Raw genomic sequence first — 22,284 nt, forward strand, 5'->3', positions numbered from 1 at the left:
TGCCCTGCCCATCGCAGCTGTGTTCTCATCAGCATGGCCTCTACACTTGTGACTGCTGCTTGCTCAAGAACAGATGTATTGGTCACATAATCTGACCAGTGGATGTTTAAGATTGTACGGAGGCAGCGCTGATGGAAGCGTTCTAGGAGACGCAGGTGGTGGCGGTAGATGACCCATGATTCGGAACCATACAAGAGAGTAGACAACACTATGGCTTTGTAAACACTGATCTTTGTGCTTTTCTTCAAGTGTTTATTACGCCATACTCTTTTGTGGAGTTTTCCGAAAGCACTGTATGCCTTTGCTAACCTGTTGTCTATCTCCCTGTCAATCTTACCATCCGAGGAGATGAGGCTACCTAGGTAATTAAACTGCTGGACTGATTTGAGCTCTGATTCGCCAATGGTGATATGGGGATGATGGAAGACTTCCTGAGGTGCAGGTTGATGGAGAACTTCTGTCTTCTTTAGGCTGACTTCCAGCCCAAAGAGCTCAGCAGCATCTGCAAAGCAGGATGTTAAACGCTGCAGAGCTGCTTCTGTGTGGGCAACAAGGGCGGCGTCATCAGCATAAAGCAGCTCCCGGACAAGATGGTTTAGGGTCTTGGTGTGGGCCTTCAGACGCCTTAGATTGAACAGGCTTCCATTAGTACGATATCGAATGTAGATACCGTCCTGATCATCGAGGTCTGCTGTGGCCCTTTGGAGCATCATGCTAAAGAAGATGGTGAATAGGGTAGGAGCGAGAACGCAGCCTTGTTTCACACCATTCTTAATTAAAAAGGGCTCAGAAAGTGTGTTGCCATACCTGACTTGGCCGTGCTGATCCTCATGAAGTGAGATGATCATTTTAAGGAACTTGGGGGGACAACCTAAACGTTCCAAAATCTGCCACAGACCTTTTCTGCTCACAGTATCAAAAGCCTTGGTGAGGTCAACAAAGGTTACATAAAGACCTTTGTTCTGTTCCCTACATTTCTCTTGCAGTTGTCTGAGAACAAATATCATGTCTGTGGTGCTTCTGTTGGCTCTGAAACCACACTGACTTTCAGGTAGGATCCCTTCTGCTATAGTGGGTATTAGTCTGTTCAAGAGTATTCTTGCCAGGATTTTGCCAGCAATGGAGAGCAGAGTAATACCACGATAGTTTGAGCAGTCAGATTTAATACCTTTCTTCTTATACAAAGTGATGATGACAGCATCACGAAGGTCTGATGGTAGTTCACCGAGCTCCCAGCAGCGCACCACAAACTCGTGAAATTTGGTGTGGAGGGCAAGGCCCCCATGTTTCCAGACTTCAGGTGGAATTCCATCAACCCCGGCTGCCTTGCCGATTTTTACCTGCTGTATGGCCTTGAGGGTTTCTCCTAAAGTGGGGGCTGTATCCAATTCATACTTTACTGGTTGTTGTGTGATGGACTGAATTGCTGAGTCTTGGACCACACGGTTGGTACTGAAAAGAGTTTGAAAGTGTTCAGACCATCGATTCAGAATGGAGGTTTTATCTGTTAGAAGCGTTTGGTCATCAGCACTGAGTAGAGGGCTTTGCACCTGGTATGTGGGCCCATATGCTGTCTTCAAGGCTTCATAGAAACCTTTGTGATCACCCATATCTGCGCATAATTGAGTTTTTACAGCTAGATCGATCCACCACTTGTTCTGGATGTCACGGAGTTTCTGTTGGAGCCTGCTGCATGCGAGACGAAAGGCTGTTTTTCTTGCGTGACAGGATGGCAGTGCAAGGTGTGCTTGGTGGGCGGTTCTCTTCTTCCTCAACAAGTCCTGGATTTCTTGGTTGTTTTCGTCAAACCAGTCCTTGTTCTTCTTGAGGGAGAACCCTAAGGATTCTTCGGAGGATTGCAGAATGCTGTTTTTAATATGCTGCCAGGTAGTTTCAGGAGAGGAATCTGCAGAAACTGTGGAACGGTTTTCGAGCCTAGTTTGAAGGTTTGCCTGGAATCTCTCTCTTACTGTGGCTGATTGGAGATTGTTAACTTGGAGTTTTCTCCTTGTGATGTTGCCCATTTTGGGTTTGAATTTAAGATTGAAGCTGAGTTTGCAGCGCACAAGCCGATGGTCTGTCTGGCATTCTGCACTGGGCATCACGTGGGTATGGAGGACATCGCGAACATCTCTCCGTCGCACCAGGACATAATCGATGAGATGCCAATGCTTAGATCTGGGGTGCATCCAGGTTGTCTTCAGACTATCTTTCTGCTGAAAGATAGTATTAGTGATGGTGAGCTGTTGCTCTGCACAGAATTCTAGCAGGAGTCGACCATTATCGTTGCAGTTACCAACACCATGTTTGCCTAATATTCCTTTCCAGGCATCAAAATTCTTACCTACTCTGGCGTTGAAATCACCAAGGATAATGATCTTATCATCTGCGGGTACTTTTTGGGTAAGGTGGCGCAGGTCAGCATAAAATTTGTCCTTTTCGGCAGGGTCAGCTTGGAGAGTTGGGGCATATATACTAAAGAGGACAACGTGTTGGTTGTTGTGGAGTGGAAGGCGTAGGGAGATAATGCGGTCAGAGTGACCTGTTGGCAGATTTTCGAGTTTGGGAAGAATAGAGTTTTTGATCATGAAGCCGACACCTGAGAGATGTTTTTCGGTTCTGGGCTTACCTGACCAGAAGAGAGTGTAACCAGCACCATGTTCTCTGAGGCTTCCTTCCTCGTGAAGGCGAACTTCACTGAGGGCAGCTATGTCGATGTTGAGACGAGCCAGCTCATGGGCAATTAGGGCAGAACGCCGCTCAGGACGTCCACTATCCGCAGAATCAAGCATGGTTCTGATGTTCCAACATGCTAGAGTTAATTTAGGTACACCTTTGGAGGCAGGTGCATGCCTTTGTCTTTTGCTCTTTGTGCGACCGCATTGAGAGAAGATGCCCGTTGGTCTGCGGTTAACCAACCGGGTGAAAGTGGAGATGAGCTTTGTTTAGGCCACCTTTTCTAGGCCCCCCTCCGAGTGGAGCAAGCAGTGCTGTCCTTGAAAAGGCTGCTTGGTCGTTCAGGGTGCTGCCCCAAGAGACTGTCATCTCCGATCAGTCTCAAATGACCAATATCCTGAACCGCCTGCATGCGGAGTTGAGTCTGCGGCTCCCAGTGCACCTTTCACCTGCCGTTTCGACCCTCGTCCGTCGCTACAGGACTTTTTGCATGTGGGTAAAGCCTTCAAGCCTGCGCAATGGATTTTTTAGGTGAGATGCAGTATGCGCGGAACTGAACCCACCCTTTAATCCTGAGGTTCATCTGCCAGGGCCGAGCGAGCTTGGACGGTGGCAGTGAAATCCTCAGGACGTAGGTTTGGTTAGAGTGACCTTCTCTTAGATGGATGGCCTTACAGGGCTAAGCGAGCTCCATCTGCCCGGGTTTGAGATTAGAGTTGTCCTTCTCCTAGGATGACTGCCAGGAGGCTAACGAGCTCATCCTGCCCATAGATTTATTGTATCTGGCCCTGCTGTTTTGACCTGTCTGGCATGGGCGGCCCTACCGAAGGCATGTACCATCGCCAGCATAGCCCAAAACCACACAGGGACATACAGGCTACGTTTCTGTTAGAATGGTTTGGGCAGGTCTTTGATACTTTGTAATAAACTTGGAGGATTTTCAGTGCCAACAAAGCAGTTTGTGACACCATCAAAAACCAAGGGGGCCAGCTCCAAGGGCACCATACACAACTCTCAGAGGGATGCAGGGAAGGTCAAGTAACCATTTATCCTTCCTCCAGTGAGGAGGAAAATCATAGGTGCCATCTCAGAATGGTCTGAGTTGCAACTTTTGTGGCATTAACAAAACTCTGCCCCAGCACAGAAGCTACAACTTGGTCCCAGGGCAAAATTACATTTAGTTCAATAAATCAAATTTGACAAGTCCCAAGAAGCCAAATTTGCAGACTGTACTCCACAGTAAGTCTTTGTGATCCAAGAAACTTGTAACAGGCCTTTGGGTGTTTTTTTTTGGTCATTTGGTTTGAGGTTCTTGGGCAGGATTGGGGCAGGGAGAGTGTTGCTGTTTTGTTGGGTTTTTAAAAAACAGCAGCCAGACTACCAGGTTTTCACTAACTACAGCTTGTTGTGTCCCAGGCATCCCTTCAATGCTGCAAGAGGCACAGGCAAAAATAAGAGAGGCTAAATAACTTAAGGAGTCAGATTGACTTTTCCTCCATTAATATCAGTTTGCCTGGGCATGTATCAGGGTTAATATGCATAAGTTCTATATGCTGTCCTTTGCCATGAGGGCCAGACAGATCTAAATGTACCTTAAAAGACATACTACTTCTTTAACTGATAATTAAGACTATTTACTCATTCATTATGTTATCCAAAAAAATTGAAGAAAGATAAAAAAATGGGTATTTATACAGTCAGGCTTCCAACAGGCTTATAGCATTTGCATCATCAACTCATATTAAGGACCCAGATGCTTATTCCATTATTCAGCAGGGCCCCAAACTCTGACCTACAAATAGCTCAGCTGTTTTTGTTTCTTGCATATTTGATTTCAAGTGATTGTATCAATCAGAAACTGCCAGTTAATAAATCAATCAACTCAGCACTGTAAAACAATAATCTCTGTACGAAAGCACACAAACATCAGAAGGTGATAATTTTTCGTGGGCTAAACCAGCTGCTGACTGTACCTCAGGAGGTGCTGGTTCCTGGCACACTGCACACAGGCATTCCTCAGGCACCTGAAGCACTCTGCTATGAGCAGCAGGCAGGTGTCCACATCTGCCAGCACACAGGAGTCCTTGCAGCTCTGCTCAATGGCACGGGAGGCACTGGTCAGGATTTCCAGGAGGTCCCGAAATACACTTTCTTCTGCCACTTCTCTGAAATAAATAAATTTGCAGTGAAAAAGAGAAAAAAATGCCCTGCTGCCAAAAAGCCTCTGGCAATGACACTTCTCGCTGTAAACGCGAAGATGTTTCTGCAACAGTCTTTAACTATGCACAGTACACAAAGTCTTTCAAGTAGGAAGAGCAAAACAAATCACACAATCCTCCCACCAGCCCTTTCAGAAAAGGGGCTGTAGGAGAGTTCTAGAACAGATGTATTGGTCATATAATCTGACCAGTGGATGTTTAAGATTGTGGGTTTTGCAAATGCTGCAAAACCTTCATTTTAGCAGGATGAAGCAGTAAGCAAACCCCATACACAAATAAGGTCTGTGTAAATGTATATCCTCTGGAAATCAAAATGCAAGATCTGAAATAGCATTAATTTTCTTTTATAAAAACAAAGATGTAGAAGAAATATACAAATCCAATACCTACATTATCATGTTTCACGCTGAACTTTTTTCCTCTTTATGTCCCAGAAGTCAGATTAAAAAGAACACACCAAAAAATACAAATTAATGAAAATATACCCCTGCTGCCAAACTGGTTGTCATAGAAACAAATATCATTACATCCAGAAAAAGGTTTAAACAGCCAACAGAACTAATGATCACACATGTCAAAGCATGGGGAAGCTTTAATGGTAGCTACATTACAAACATGCCTCACCCTTGGGCACAACTAGCCTCTTCTGACAGGCAGATCACAACTTGAACTCCATGTCAGTTCAGCTTATGGAGGTTCAGTGAGTAAAGCCAGATGCTGCAGTTTTTTCCAAAGCCCTATTAGATGGAATTATTTCAGATGAAATAATGAATTAAAGTCAGACCATGAAGGGAGGAGCCCTTCTCCAGTAACAAACTTCTGGCTGAGGTCACCAGCTCAGCAGCATGAACCTCAAAAGAGGTCATGGAACAGCTCTTCTGTCCAAGCATCAGGACAGGGTACATACTGCTTTGCCCAGGACCACTGTTGTCTAAGTTCCTGCACTCTTAAAATAACAAAACTAGGCTCCAACTCAAAGATGATGCAGATCTTTGCAACCAGGTAACTCTTTGCATGCTTCAGTTATTTGGGAGAGAGCTAATCATAGAACCATAAAATGGTTTGAATTGGAAGAGACGTTTAAAGGTCATCTAATACAAGATCCCTGCAACGAGCAGGGACATCTTCAACTAGATCAGGTTGCTCAGAGCCCTGTCCAACCTGGCCTTGAACACTTTCAGGGATGGGGCATCAACCACGTCTCTAGGCAATCTGTGCCAGTGTTTTCCCACCCTCATCATAAAAAATTTCTTCCTTATATCTAGTCTGAATTCATCCTCTTTTTGTTTAAAATCATTACCCCTTTTCCTATCGCTACAGGCCCTGATAAAAAGAACACCCTCATCTTTCTTACAAGCCCCATTTAAGCTTATTGAAAGGCTACAATAAGATTCCCCCAGAGCCTTCTCTTCTCCAGATTGAACATGCCCAACTCTCTCAGCCTCTCCTCATAGCAGAGGTGTTCTATACCTCTTACAATTCTTGTGTCTCTCCTCAGTACTCACTCCAACAGATCCATGATTTCTTGTGGTAAGCCCCCAGATCTGGACACAGTACTCTAAGTAGGGTCTCGCAAGGGCAGAGCAGAGGAATAGAATCCCCTCTCTTAACCTGCTGGTCATCCTTTTTTTGTTGCTCCAACTGTACTTCATGAGGAAGACTCAACTGACTGTAAGAATTCCCATTTTTCCGTGTCTTATACCATAGGAATATTCACTTCACTTAGAAGATCTTTCACACTCATGAAGCAGTGAATATCTCTTCTGCCAACCATATGCTGAACAACCCAACACTTAAGCCTCAAAAAACTGAAGAAAGCTTCCTGTAAAGAGTATTTGGACCTGTCCCAGCTTGTAAGAAACCATGGCGAACCTAGCCCTGGGAAGGAACTCAGTAGGACAATGTTTGTTTATAACCTTGCTATCAACTCCTCTGTGAACCTTCCTCACTTCAGCCACTGGACTGAGATGAAATATTTGGATCCATACACCTCCATATCACAGCTCAACTTTGAAATTTTCTCCCTCTTTGCACTGACCTTAGAGTAAGTAAATGGGGATATGTGTCCTAATTTGGATATTTTGACCCCTTTCCCAATGTTAAGAGTGACGGATCAAAGCAATGGTCTGATCTGTGCCCTAGAACTGCAGCTGTGCTGACTCAGCTCATGTCATAGGTATGTGTTTTGGGGGAAGGGGAAAGTGAAGTTGAAATTATTAACTGACCAAGACCTGTGTCATGTTTTGGCAATGTGCTCGCTTAGTGTGCATCTTATAAAGTTGGTGAGCTCAGTCAATAGCCACTGCAGGGAAACATGCACTTGCACTGTTCATGCTCTGCTAGCACTAGATATTCAGCATTGCTAATTCATCTCACAGCCACTCAGCTTACACAAGGCCTGAACAGAAAGCAAACAAAAGCCTTGCCTGATTTCATCAGACTTTCAGTTGAGCTGTATCACTGCTCTGTTTGTGCTCCTGGATCAAACTTCCATGCAGCACCTTTCAGGTCAGAGTGAATGTTTTTATTGCAGTACTATATTCTCTGGAGGAACAAGTTTTATAATGAAAGCACTGAAACTGACCCTTAACTAAAACACAGCTTTAGATGCTGCTACTGCTCTGCCTTAAAAAGTCTCCTATCAGCTTCACAGAAATAAAGCAGGAAAGGCCTAGTATAACAGTGCTGTCAGGGAGCATTTCAGTCCTGATCTGCACGTATTATTTTTATTCAACCTATCTTTGCCAAATTTTAAAGCCTATTTCACATCTTCTCTGAATATATCTGCTGTTGTCATGGCACTGTAACTTCACTTGCTTTTTCAGATACACCAGCCATTAGATTTATGTCATCATTAATTTGCTTCAGTGTGTATATCTTATAGGCTGATTTACAGCCTTAAAAAATCACTGGTCATCAGCATCTAGGCCAATTCTATTCCAAATGCAAATCATATATGAGTGGCCTTTCCCTCTGTCCTGGGTAAATCCTCTTCATTTCTGTATGTGTACTGACTTCAAACAGCCCCAAGCAGACAGGTCCTTAAGAGGTCCCGTCTTTCCCACTTCTGCCACAGACTTTGCTATTGCATGGATCTGAAAATGAAAGAATTGTGTAGATTTAGGCAAATTATCCCTGGACAACACACTGCCTGTGCTCGTCCATTATGCAGCACGAATAAAGCATGACAGAGAAGGTAGACTTTGAAAGATCTGGATGTTTCAAGTGTCTCCTGCCAGCCAGCCCTCATTGCTGATCCGTCATTTCACAGATGAAGCACTGCAGAAAGCCGTCAGTTTGCTGTCACTATGATGAATGAGTCCACTAGCTACAACTTTCTCAAACAATATATCGAGCCCATCTATTGTCAGCATTTATAACATCCCTCTCCCCAGGCACTCCGAGGCAGCTACTACTTAACCAGTTGCTTTGTTTATTTGAACTTGCTGGGGGAGGGGGGGTCTTAAAGTAAACATTTTATGATTAGAAGTGCAGGGAGTGGCTCATAGACACCAAAGTAGACATAAGCGTTTGTAACAGTTATCTAGATACAAAAAAAGATGCCTAGAGATCACTTAGACCTTGTAGCCACCATAAACTATATCCTATTTTGCCCAGTAATCACACCTTTCATTACAAACCACAGAATTTACATGCATAGCTGGGTTTTCTAAACTCCCTCATCATTGTGATATCTGGTTCTATGATTTGTTAAAGTATTGACTTCACAGTAGGACAGACTTAAAGACTTTCCACTGGCTTATCATCCACATCTCTCTTATGTCCACTTATGGAATATTTAGTCAGCTTCCAGTTCTAAACAAGGGAGTTCCCAAGCTGAAAATAATTAGACCTTGGGGGAAGTTTCACAGATGTTTTCCCTGTTCCTAATTTCCTCTACACACCTGCTTTGGTTACTACTGAAAATGGAATACTGCCTTAGATAGACCTTTGATCTACCTCACCATGATCATTTTTATAGCCTTTGCAGTGAAGAAAATAATCTCTGCCTCTGGCCACTTCCGAACTAGCTTGTGGGCTGTTTGTACTTACACAGTTTTATGGTGTTATCAAGTGACACAATGACGCATTGATAAACTCATCAGCATGGTTGAAATATTGAAAAGTTTCAAGTTTATGTGAACAGATTTTTTGGGGAAAAAAAAAAAAAGCCTTATAAAATTACTTTCTGGGTATGTTTTTCCTTGAAGCTTTGTTGCAAGACACGCCCAGGAAACCAGGGGATCAGACCCAGCTAGCATGGGTTTAGGAAAGGCAGGTCCTGCCTGACCAACCTGATACCCTTTTATGATTAGGTGTCCCAGCGAGTGGATTAGGGTAAGCCTGTGAATGTTGTTTACCTGGACTTCAGCAAAGCCTTTGACACCATCTCCCACAGCATACTCCTGGAAAAGCTGGCAGCCCATAGCCTGGACAGGGGCACTCTGTGCTGGCTGGAGGGCCGGGTCCAGAGAGTGGTGGTGAACAGTGCCGCATCCAGCTGGCAGCCAGCCACTACTGGAGTTCCCCAGGGATCAGTGTTGATGATCCAGACAAGGGGATCGAGTCCACCCTTAGTAAGTTTGCAGATGACACTAAGTTGGGCAGGAGTGTCGGCCTGCTGGAGGGTAGGAAGGCTCTGCAAAGGGACCTGGACAGGCTGGATCGATGGGCCAAGGCCAGCTGTATAAGGTTTAACAAGGCCAAGTGCCAGGTCCTGCCCTTGGGTCAAAAAAGCCCATGCAACACTACAGGCTGGGGGAGAGTTGCTGGAAAGCTGCCCAGCAGAAAATGATCTGGGGGTGCTGATCTAACAGCCAGCTGAACACGAGCCAGCAGTGTGCCCAGGTGGCCAAGAAGGCCAATGTCATCCTGGTCTGTATCAAAAATAGTGGGGCCAGCAGGACCAGGGCAGTGATTGTCCCTCTGTACTCAGCACTGGTGAGGCCTCACCTCAAGCTCGATGTTAAGTTCTGGGTTCCTCAATTTGGGAAGGACATTGAGGTGCTGGAGCAAGTCCAGAGAATGACAATGAAGGTGGTGAAGGGTCCAGAGAGTAGGTCTATGAGAGGTGGCTGAGGAAGTGGGGATTGTTTAGCCTGGAGAAAAGGAGGCTCAGGGTAAATCATCACTTTCTACAACTACCCAAGAGTAGGTTGCAGCAAGGTAGACGTCAGTCTCTTCTCACAGGCAACTAGTGACAGGAGGAGAGGAAATGGCCTCAAGCTGGGCTAGAGGGGGTTCAGTTTAGATGTGAATTTCTTCACAGAAAGGGTTGTCAAGCATTGGAATGGGCTGCCCAGGGAGGTAGTGTGATCACCATCCCTGGAAGTGCTCAAGAAAGGACTGGACATGGCACTTAGTGCCATGGTTTATTTGACAAAGTGGTGTTTAGTGAAAGGTTGGACTCAATTATCCTGGAGGCTTTTTCAACATTAATGATTTTATGATTCAATGTTTCTACGATTCTACGACATTTTGTTCAGGTAATCACAGTAAGCATGTATTTATTACTTCTGTATATAAATAGCTAGTTTCAGGAAAAAAAAAATAAAATCATTTAGTGATATAATTCCAACTACAGAATAATACTTTGTTGCATAATCCTAGGAGCTCAATAGCTGTTCTAAGGTCCCTTGATTCCACTGTAATGATCCCCCACAGCTGCTTTCAAATGCAGCCATTAATCTGCAAGTACAGAATGTTAAGTGATGTATTTTGTCTTCAGTGTGGTTACATGGGAGACAGAAAAAGAGGAAACTGATCAACAGAAGGCCTGATTTTCCAGTTCTGAAGATAAAAAAATTATAACAATAGCAGTAGCCAGCCCTGCTTGCATTTGTTTTTTCAAGAGAGATACATTAAATTCCTGCTCCCCTGAATCGCAGCACTGAGTACCTTGTCGGAAAACTTCTCCACGTCTGGATGAGAGACATGAGGGTGACTGTTACCCCTTCTCAGGCACATCTTTAATTCACTTCTTCCTGTGATACTTCAAACTGCACCCGGGTCTTGTCCCAAGGAGAATCAAACCTTGTAGAAGACAGAAGGAAAATGTACGGGGCTATCTTTCGTGGAGAAAGGAAAAGAAAAAGGTAGCCACCTTTTTTGGTCTCCAGAAGGATATGAAAAGGACATACAACTCAAAAACCCAAAATCCTGTGTTCAGGCTGAGATCATTGCCATTTTGTTTCAATTTACTGTAATCTACCTGTCCCTGACCCTGGGCAAGCAGGTGGAAGACACATTGCCTATTTTCCTACCTCTGCAACTGCTGCTGACAGCTGAGAGTCACTACATCTTACAGAGCTCCAGCAAGAACTGTCAGAACTTCTCCAAAGACATCCCTAGGACAATGAATTAGGCCTTTTCAAAATGCTAAGAAAAAAACCTTATATAGCAGACAAAGAAGCACTAATGATGAATACCTGCCATGCAGATGAAATGAGGCCACAGGAATGAATGCCCCAGAAGGTGCTCTAAAGAAATAACAAAAGCCAATTAGTGCTGCATATGTCTTTTCATGGGATTTTGCAAAGCTGAGTACTTACAGTGCTTTACTGTGATAGCTAAGCATCAACAGTGTCTGTTCTCAATAACTTCCTTTGAGGCAGAGAAAGAAAACTTCTCTAGTTGTAAGACTCAGACAGATTAAGGCTGAGAATGATCTGTCTAAATGACACCTGTGATGAATCCCTTAGGATCACTGTGACACTATATTCAGGATCCCCGCAGCACGCACAGACTTCACCATTTTGAGAAACTGACTTTTCCTGTCCAAGGCAAAAACCTCCTTCTTTGGACACAGGCTGCTTCTCCACTGACTCCACAGTCAGTGTGTCTAGTTTGGAGCTAAATGTATGCACGCTAGATGCCTACAGCTAAACAGGATGAAACCCTATGCCAGTGGCTGGCCCTAAAGCACACATCTATCGGGACAACAGAGTAGAGAGCAGTGATACAGCATGATCCTACCTGCTTATTCTTTGTCATTCCTCCTCAGCAAACACCCTGCCAATTCTCCATAATAAAACCTACAGGAGAGATATGTAAGGTCTCTCTCCACAGGTAGAAGATTAAGATTTCTCTAAGAAATGTTTAGCTAATTTTCCAGGCACCAATATATTAAATGCCCCCGTGCCTTTTTTTAAAAATGTTCTGAGCCTGACAATTACCATACATACCTCATCCAGCTGTCTGCAATCACAAGCACTGGCTTACAGCTTGGGTTTTCCTTTTGAAGGCTGTGGTGTCATCACTTCAATGCAGTTTGAAAAGCAATACTGCTACCACTCCTGAATAAGTCCAAGCTTGTTTGGGTGCTGTGTCTTTTATAGATCCTAATGAAGCAGTATTCCCAGCCCCTCTCTGAGTCCACTCACTTCTACCCTGGTTGTGACACGAATGTTGGCATGTTTCTGCCCCACTGTTCTTTCATAGCAGCAACAGGAGATGACTGTCCTCTGTCCTGCCTCATCCCTTGGCACTTCACCCCTAGATCTGTTAGGAATTCTGTGCTTTCAGAAGGAACATTTTTTAGCATATTTTTTTCTTTTCACACTTAAGATTACTGCTCCCTTTTGCTCTCATGTGTTTATTTGCCTTCCACTTGCCCTTTCACAAGCTTGCACTGATTGCTGTGACATATGTGTGTCACAGCAACCTTCCAGTGTTAGTGTGCAATCCACCTTACCTTGTGTGGCAAGATTTCAAATGCCCCAACAGGTAACCTCTTCCGCATTTTTTTATGGAACTGCAGAAAAAAAATTGCTCTGCTAACAAGAAGCTCCTTGTAAAAATGTCCAATTATTTTCTCTGAGACTTTCCAGCCTTCCTTGGCACAGTGGTCAACTATTAGGTATATCAGACAGAAAAGTAATTACAACCTATGTCTAACACACAATGACACGTTTTCTTGTCTCATTTCTCACCAAAAGGGATAAGTTTCTTGGTCACTGCCTCAAGCAAGGAGATCTGACGCTCCCTTCAGTGCGTGCAGTTTCACTGAAATTTGAATCTAGTTGATGTGCTTCTTTCAATCACATCATATGACACTCAGGTAACTCACTACATGTAACAAAGCTGTGGTAGAGGGAGCACCAGAAGTTTTTAAAACAATCCTTCTCCAAGCACAAATTCTTTCAGCATGAAGAGTAAGCCACAGAAGAGTTACCTTTCCCCAGCACTGCACTAACTCCATCTGTCTGTGGCTACTTGTCACTGGTTTAGAGAAATAAACAGGGCAGTGTGCACTAACACAGGCTGTAGCTAGATCTGCCTCTTTTCATGACATATTTTCTCCTATATCCTATGTGCTTGTACTTGCTCTGTAACTCATCCCATTGTGTCACAAGCACAACATACATCTTCCAGCCCATGCATATGACTTATGTATGTCTTATGTATCACAGTTTACCACCCATCCCACCCACCTACTTGTGAAGCAGTCAGTAGCAACAAATAAATGTGTCTTTGGCCGATATGTATACTGCACTTTCTATTTTTCTTCTGACTGTCAGTCTGCTAAAGTGCTAGTGAAAGAGTACTGTAAGGTTATAAGTGAATAGGGATGGATAAATATTACTGCTAGAATAGATTATGCCTCAAATTTCAAAGAATAAGGCCACATAGGATCTATCTGCTTATCACGAGGAATCTGCAGTTTAAGAGTGCTTACTGGGTCTTATGGGGGAAAGAATGCAATAGGACTATTACAGAACCACCTGGACAGAAGGTCCTCCTGTCAGCCCTGTCCCAATCAAAATTGCTACTGCTGTCATTTTTGCATAGTACTGGGTATCCATTACTGATGCTAACGTCAACATGAGAGAGTAGAGGTGCTATGAGATAATTCAGCCAAGAATTTGTTTTGCTCTAGTGAAAGGTAGTGTACAGTAACTGCTGCTCAGGTTCGGATTCAACTTCCAATTAAAGGAGTTAAAGAGAATCTGATCCCAGAAATAGAAATCATATTTTCTCTGTTTGTTGAGATAAAGAAAAATCCTGCCCAAAGATACAGGTCTTCAAAGGACTTTTGAGACCAAGAAAGCATTCACCTTTCCCTTATCAGTGTTCTGCGTTTCTGTACACTTACTCTTCTGACTGAAAGAAAGGACAGAAGTGTAGGAAACCCCCACTTGTTTTATTCCTCCTTACACACACTTAAGCCAAATTGAAAGATTTTTAATCAAAGAGTCTGCTGTAGCTATTTTCTTGAGCTGGGAGATCAGCCAACAGCCAGCAACAATGTGAGTACTAAACCCAACAAATGCGTTATTTTATTTCCCCTTGATGCTTTGGGGAAACAGGACTGGACAGAGGTCAGAGCAGTGTTGAGAAGCAAAGGGCAGTTGGGATTCACCCCCCCTCAGATGCCGGTCTGCTTTTAAAAAGTAGATTAAAACGCATACCATCCAGGCTCTTTCGAAAGAAAAAAAAAAAAAAATACAAAACTTCCTGTTGGTGCCTGCTTCAGAAACAATGTAAACATGATCAGCTCCACATTGAAAGAAGTCTACTACCAAAGTGCACACATACACATCAGCAATAGTGTGTGCTGGTGAGGGTGCATGTGAGTATGCATGAGAGTAAACACACATATGCACGTATTTGTATAGAGTAATCACCCAATCAAGGATCTGTATTTCTCTGTGTGGTGTTATGAAAAAGGTGACAAACCTTTGAATTGTATCACAGTAGAATGTTCCTACCCACTGTACAACCCAGTGGACTGAAGCAGAATGAGAAGAAAGTAAGAAAAACTGAGACTGAGATGAGATGAGATAAGGAAAACTGATATGAAAATATCACAGTCCTGCAGCCTTAGGAGGGAAAGAGAGATCCCTCAGAAAGGATCTCATGTAGAGTAAAAACAATGGAGGCCTCATACTCCCTACAAGAGCGTCCAAGCCAGTGTCACATAGAGTGGTTCCACAGACTCAGTGGCTCTGCCTTCCCTGAGGCAGGAACTGCAAGGAGCAGGGCTGCCAGGGACTATCAGAGTATCTTAGGACTGATGGCAGTTGAGAAGGTCAGCCAGAGCTTAAAGAGTTGGAGATGAACAGGTGGAAGTGAGAGGGCAGGTTACCAATCCTTGAAGAAGCATCCTGGCAGACAAGTCCTGGAGTGATGTTAATGGCTCGGGTCCCAAGTCTCTGAAAGCATGTAAACAATTCCTGAATAAGGAATCCTCCAAAGCAGGTAACCATGATATCAGCCAGGTGCTGAACTGAAATGCATGCTTTGTTCACAAGCATGGTGGCTATTTAAGCATTTCCTCCCTTTTGCCCTACAGCATCATTACAAATTAGATTTCTTCCCCTGAAACTGCAACAATAAAAGCCTCTGCTTTACAATGTTATTCCAAAGATGCAGAGAAATGGGTCGTGACACCTTCAGCTGCAGAGCTAATCCATCATAATGCACCATAGCTCATACAAATTGCTGCCCCCGGCGGATAATGGCAAGCATTTCCAATTGTTCCCAGGTGGCTAATACGTGGCAATGGTTTGTAACCTGCATATACTGGACCACCACAGCTGCTCCACTGAGTAATCTTGCTATATTGATGGATGCTCCTGTTGACCTAGAACACTAAACATGTTTAATAGAGAAGTATTGCCACCAAAATCATTCCCTTCTCTTCCTTTTCTCATTCCCAATTTAAAGGTCAGAAGTAAAATCAAGTTCTATCAAACCTGCCTGGTTTCCTCATTTTTGGAAGAGGTATTTGTGCTTTCATCTGACAGCTCAGTTGAAATATTCTGTCCTATGCCAGTAGAAAGGATGGTTCTGCCTATTAACAAGCAGTACACAAGTGAAATGACTCTCACACCCTTACCAGAAAGTGTGTATGTTCTCTTTGTGGTTGAGTAGATATCTGCTGATTTCTCTGTCCCCAAACCTAAGATCTAGCTATTCTCTGAAATATGATGACATACTGTTTATTTTTTTAAAGTTGCTTTTAAATTTAATCTTTAAGAGAGGCCCAACTGCACAGAAAATAGCCAACCGTTATCATGACACTTGATACTGTGTTATGCATCTTAATGTCTTTCATGGCTGAGGACAACCCCATTTTCAAGTTCTGCCAGATACCCCTTCGAAATTATTTATAACAAAACAAACTCACTCCAATTACTTAAATGTGTCCGTGTGTGTGCATACACATATTGTGTATATACTTCTGACAACATATGAGTTATGGACAGTTTAAGACCCGAGCCCATGCAGTTTTTAAATCTGCGACAATCTTTTATCTGACTCCAGCAGATGAAGTTGACCCTCTACTTTGTTATTCATTCTCCTCCTTTTAGAAGGCTATTAGTACTGAATTTCCCCCATCTTCTATGTCCTTTTTTAGCCTCCCTTCCGTATTACTTGGCATTGTTAACAGCCTGTATTCTCAGTGATCTTTTGCTTACTGATTTTAAACCTGAAGGGACTATTAATCTGTATATTCTGATCTTCTACATGACCCAATCCAGAAAAACCTCACCTAGGTACTTTCACAGTAGACACAGTGATTCACATTTAGCTAAAATATTATCCAATAAGCACTCCGTAATAATCCAAGGACAACACAGGACAAAGAATTCACCACAGCCTTTCTGTGATAGTGACCTTTGGGTGTCAGTATTTAGAACTGAAAGGGATGACTTATTTCCATTTTGCTCCTTCCTACCTTCGCTTTCTGCCGGTACTTTCTGATTTTTCTCCAACATTTTTTCATAACTGTAGCATATACCTAATCATTTTCTTATATGCAACTATGTGTATTTCAGGAAAAATATGTGTAGTAGGAAAACATAAGACTTTCTGTCTATACTGAAAATTGAAGAAAGAGGCTTCACTAGGAGGAAGAGAACCCATTATATGGTACACTGTACTCAGATCATTCTCATACCTTCTCCCAGGAAACAAGACATCAAGGCACCCAGTCATTTTATAAATAAGACAAGGCAATTAAAGTACAGTTTGAGCCAGGTACGCACTCATGTAACTTCATGAATGGTTGAGCAAGAATAACTGGACAACTGTTCATTGATTTCCACTAATAAAGACAGTTGAATTTCCAGCTGTTGTAATTCAGCATAGCACTGTAACTCTCAGAAAAAAAAAATCACCCACTAGTTCCTGATGGCACACTGATGAAGTTCGACCTCCCATTCCTCCTCAGGCATATTTTTATTTCAATGTGTTTATAAAATACTTTTGCAAAGACACATGAAATACTACACACAGACAGAAATAATCATCTGAAAAAATAGAAGGAGAAATGCATATGATAACTCTACAGGAAGGGAGGTCAGGCTTACTGTGAATATATTGAGTATGATTTCATGTATTTCTGTAGGAAAACAAGCATCATACAGGTATTCAGAAACAGGGCTATGGCCAAGATAACCTTTGACTGTACCCTTGTCCTCTGGAGTCTGTGTACGGTGTTGCGTCACACGATTTGAATAGAACAATTTAAAAGAGCCCAGAGAATCAGCAAGAGGAATCCAGTGAGGAAGAAAAGAATGAGCTGAGGGTAGTTTCACCTACAGAGGAGGGACACAGTCTCCAGCAAGGCAAAGAGCTATCTCAGAATAAAAAGGAATAGCCTGTTCCGCAGTTCCACAAAATAGGACAAAAAGTAACAAACTGAAGTTACAGAACAGAAAAGCCAGACAAGACATTAGTGTAAACCCTGCTGAAAGTGAAGATGGAAAAGCATTCGCACAGATTGCTTGAAGATGACACACATCTCCATCACTGGAGGTTTTAATAGGCCAGACAAACACCTGCCAGAAATGGCACGGGTGCACTTAATCCTGCCTCAGGCAGACACGCGGATTGATGACCTCTTTAGTCCTTTCAGCTCTGCTCTATACATAATTGGAATCAAAAATGAGCTAATAAGGAAGAAATGCCACAGTCAACCACACTTACTCTCCCCAGTGAGTTCCAGATCACATTTCCCTGAATACATTTTTTTTGCTTGTCTACCAAAGTTCTTTTATCCAGAAAACTTCTAAAACATTTCACATCACGGCAAATTGCAACTGTAAATGCAAATACGAGTAATATGTGGGAAAGGATTATAATATAGCCCCAAGGCATCATCTGGAGTCCTATCTGCTTATCTTATTGACAAAAGTTGGGCTTCTCTAAATTGTCATTGAAATGTCTTGTGACCTTAATTGCAAATTAAGATGTATTCTTTCAATTTAGAAAATCATTGTCAATCATTAAGATTCAAGAGCTGAAATTTTTATATGATTTTTTTATGGCTCATAGGGCAAACCACCATAGTTGTCTTGCCACTGTGTCACTATTCCTAAGGAAAATTAAAAAATTGGGGGAAGATACAAGGACAGATGAAAATGGGACGAACAAGAGACAAACCCATTCAAAATAGATTTAAGTAGTTAGAAAACACAGAAAGACTGAGAAAAAAATCATTACCAGTGGCCAAGTTTATTTCGTCCTGGACTCAAACTAAAAACTTGTTTAGAGCTACTGCAAAGTGCAGTGTTGACACACAAGATGTGAAACTCTGTCCCACTGGTTTTATCTGGATTCTCCCAAGAAATGTCTTTAGCCTGTTGGTGGTAAGCAGAAGTCATTCTATAATGTCATCTCCCAGATAGCTATACCTAAAAATGTTTTATTGGTTTTACCCTTTGTCAGAAAGATGAACCACTGATGGCTATGTAAGAAAGCAGAGAAAGTCATACAAAATAGCTGTCAGCATCAGGCAAGAAATCAACAGGACTAAAGACAAAGCCACAGGGCTGGTTTTATCGGTCTGAATATGTTACCTTCTTGTTTAGTAGCAGAAATGAGAATACTGTTGTGGTTTAGCTGGCAAACCATTAATTGGCAATTTATGGTAGCCCTCCAACTTCTATTCAAACCTAATCACAGATGCCAGCAAGCAATGTTGTTAACAGTTCTGCAGACTTGCTTTTGTGTACACACTAGTACTAGTGACCCTATCCATGACATATTGTCCCCACATAGTCCTGAAAACAGAAAAAATGAAAATAGCGTTCATTCCTATTCTCAAACCTGGATTATATACCTGGTTGCAGGCTCCAAACAAGTTGGAGTAGTACTACTACAAGTAGTAGTTCAGTGGCTTCGTGTTGTGTCTTCCCTTGTTACTTGGCACTCATTTGCATGATTTTATGCATGATAACAGGAACACATATAATATGTTGGAATACAAGTACTTTCTTTAATGTTGAGCATATAGACTAAAAACAACAGAGCTAACAATGGAAAGGTACCATCAGCACTGAGCAGATGCAAGAAACAAGCCTCTTCTCCAATGGCAAACATCAAGGGCATCAAGTGGTACAAGGGCACTGGCTGTTAAATTATCCCTGCATGTACTTACAAGAACTGAGTAATACAATGATAATAACAGTATTACTCCCAATAAGTGATTCTTAGAAAAACTGAGGCATTTACAACACCCAAGTTCTAAGTACGAGGGTGTTCACTTAAGTAATTCCTTGTGGGAAGGAAAACACTCCTCCTTTCTGATTTCTGGCAATGGCTTATAGCAGAAAACTGCAAATGAAGAGATTAATTTTTTAATGGGGCATTTATTGTTCCCCAGAAAGGCTCATGCACTTAACAGAAAATCAAATTAAACCCTGGTACATTACCAAAGTAACTTAATTAATATAATTTATTTCACATGCCAGATAATAAGTGGGATCTCAGGTGTTCCTGTTCTATGGTAAACAGTTCAATTTAACTTATTTTACATAAATCACCTTTGTAAAAATAGTCTAAAAGCAAAGATAGATGGAATTTGTATGTTCTCTTTTGTTGTTTTGTTAAAATCTGTAAATATCTCAATTTTCACACCTCATCATTTATTATCATAAGATAAGACCATTTTCATCTTCATATTAGAATGTGTTCTAAACTATTTGCTTGGACTTGCCATACATGAAACAATAGTTCCCTCTTCTGGACTAAGGTAATGTTACACTTAGGGGAGAGAAATTTCTGCAGAATTCAATTCTGATTAATGTTTAGAGGGGTTTTCCCTAACTGAACAACCTTACAGTAACACGAAAAGCCTTAGGGTCTATACACAAAGAAGTCAAGCACATAAAGAAAGAGAGGTGAAGAAATCAATGAAGTATTGGATTGTGCGGTTTTACATTTGATTTCAGCTGAAGGCAGTGATAGCTACAACAGATGTAAGTAAGGATCTATCACCATTTTGATAGTGAAACAATAATTCTATGGAATACATTGATTCCCAAACACTCAGGGTTTTTTAAAAAGTGCTGCAAATCACTGATCTGGAAGGAGGAGCTTATTTTAAACAAGTGTTTAATTCAAGGTCTTGTGCTTTTGGACCTGAACATCGATTACATAACCAAAGACCAGCTACAGACTAAATTAAAAGTAACCACCCACTGAAAGAAACACTAGACAGAGTAATAAAGCAGAAAAGTCTCAAGAGTGTTGTAGTGGTTTGAATTAGGTTTTTCCCCTGCAGTTGAAAATGGCAAAACCCCAGGGGGTGGTGGCCCTGGAAGTTTTGAAGTTTTGTCCAATGAGTGCTTCTGCAAAATCTAAACATATCCCAACCAAACGGAAGAGAAGAGTTGTAGTTTTGGGTTGAAGAAGAAGTAGCCATGTTCTGAAGCCATGAGCTGAAGGGGCAAGAGCCCCTCTGGGGGGCCAAGGCCCCCCAGCTCCCGGCTGGGGTCATAGAAACTCAGAAACAGTGTTAAGCTGGACTATGTGTCTGTAGCTATGAAGGCTGGGAGTTTTCTCTCCACCGTAGGCAGCAGCAGGAGTAGCAGCAGCCGGCACTGACTGGAGAAACGGTGGCACAGAGCCAGAAGAGATAAAATGAAGCAGCAGAGGCATTACAGCCAAGCAGGAGAGAATTCCTGGAAGGAAAGCCGAGAGAAAGCCAGCAGCTGAGAGACAGAGTTTTGGGGGTAAGAACTGAACCAGACCCCCCAAAAACCCTTGGAGAGGAGTCTTGGAGTACAGCAGTACCGGAGAGAGAGGAGCTAAGAAGCTCAAAGACGACCCAGAGCTGGACCGAGATGGCCGGATGGAATGCAGAGGGGGGTGACCTTGCTCCCCCCGCTGCTGCTGCCACGTTGGCAGTTGAGACAGAGCACAGGAGCTCTGGTGGAACTCTTGAGCCAAAGACTTTCAACTGAAAGCTGCCCAAGATGTTCTGACTCAGGGGTGAACCCCTGAGGAAGGGACTTTCACGAAGATGCCCCTGCATTTCGTGATATACCTGTGGTGAAGCGAGTCTTGTTCCTGCTGGCAGTCCACAGGTGAGGCCTTCGCTTGGAGTCAAAGGGGAGCTGAGGGGCTTGGAGACCCCCTTGTGTGTATTGAAAAGAGATCCAGTTACAACAATCCAGTTGCAACTGCTGCATGGAAGACAGAAGAGGAGCTGCTGCCCTAAATGTGGAGGGGAACTGTCCTTCTTCCCTCCTGGACTTTTATTTGGAGGGGAGAAGAGATTCGATCCATTGTAAATACTTATGTCATGGTAGAGATAATTAATATTGTATATAATGCATTGTAGTATTTATTTATGTGTACAGTCATTGTAATATATTCCCTTTTCCCCATTTTGAGTCCCTGTGATTGTCTGGAAAACACATCTTACACTAGGTTAAGATGTAGGAGGGGGTTTAGACTAGGGAATTAGATTTTGGGGTATCTCAAACCATGACAGGCTCAAATTCACAGAAGCAAATGTCCCCTCAAAGATGCCAATCCTCATCCCCACCTAGAGAAAAGCAATAGAAAACAAATTTGCAAAGGAGCACAAGCACCTGAAAGCAACTCTGGTTGTCTTCCAAGTTTCAGATTTTTGTTTTTGAAAAGCAGCCCAGAACAGTAAAGTACCAGTATGGAAAAGCCAAAACATCTGGGGTACCTGCAGCTGGAGACAAATTATAGGTACAGAGGCAATCTTGTGAAGAGATGGTACCAAACTCTCCTCTGGAAAAACACATCCAGGGAAATTCACACTGCAAGCTTTGCTTCGCAGACCTCCATGATTCTTGCCTTGGCTGGCAAAGGAGAGTCTGGGAAACCTAATGGCCTCCAGAGAGGTCTCTTTGTGCCCTGAGGAAAGGGATGGGAAGGTGTGAGAGGTGCCACAATGGTTGTCAGGGCAGCTTCACCTCAGTCTTCTTTCCTCTGAGGGGCCACACAGGGAGAGACTGTCTGGCAGGGCTGCCTCAGTGGAGACACCAAGCACTTGAACCCCAGGGGAGAGGCTGTCCGGGAGTCCATGAAGCTCAAGGTCAGGGCTGCCCCCAAGGAGGGGGCAGTTTTCCATCCAGAGTGGGGCAGGATCTACAATGGGGCTAGGAGGTGAAAGGGCTCT

The sequence above is a fragment of the Chiroxiphia lanceolata genome, chromosome Z, assembly GCF_009829145.1.
Source record: "Chiroxiphia lanceolata isolate bChiLan1 chromosome Z, bChiLan1.pri, whole genome shotgun sequence".
NCBI classification, from domain to species: Eukaryota; Metazoa; Chordata; class Aves; order Passeriformes; family Pipridae; genus Chiroxiphia; species Chiroxiphia lanceolata.